At 38.9% G+C, this 252-nt stretch overlaps 1 non-coding gene across 1 annotated transcript; it reads right to left on the bottom strand.

Annotated features, from left to right (window-relative positions):
• Positions 1–83: 83 nt before the first annotated feature.
• On the bottom strand, positions 84–190 carry LOC112094750. Its single transcript, XR_002903668.1, has one exon. It is a non-coding gene; the product is annotated as a small nucleolar RNA R71 (small nucleolar RNA).
• Positions 191–252: the final 62 nt, after the last annotated feature.

Below are 252 nucleotides of genomic sequence, written 5' to 3' on the forward strand. Positions count from 1 at the left end.
CTCTTAGGCCTAGGTCTATTGGTACGTGGGAAGAAATGACAACGACATTTATCAACAAGTATTTCCCACACCATAAGACCAACAATTTGAAACAACATATCTCAAATTTCGTTCAGAAGGAAAACAAAACTCTCTATCAAGCTTGGGAATGTTTTAAAGATCTGTTAAATCTGTGTCCCCACCATGGATATGAAGGTTGACGTCTCGTAAGCTATTTCTATGATGGACTCACAATCTGAGAGCGCCAATTTG

The sequence above is a fragment of the Morus notabilis genome, unplaced genomic scaffold, assembly GCF_000414095.1.
Source record: "Morus notabilis unplaced genomic scaffold, ASM41409v2 C10993972, whole genome shotgun sequence".
Classification (NCBI taxonomy): Eukaryota; Viridiplantae; Streptophyta; class Magnoliopsida; order Rosales; family Moraceae; genus Morus; species Morus notabilis.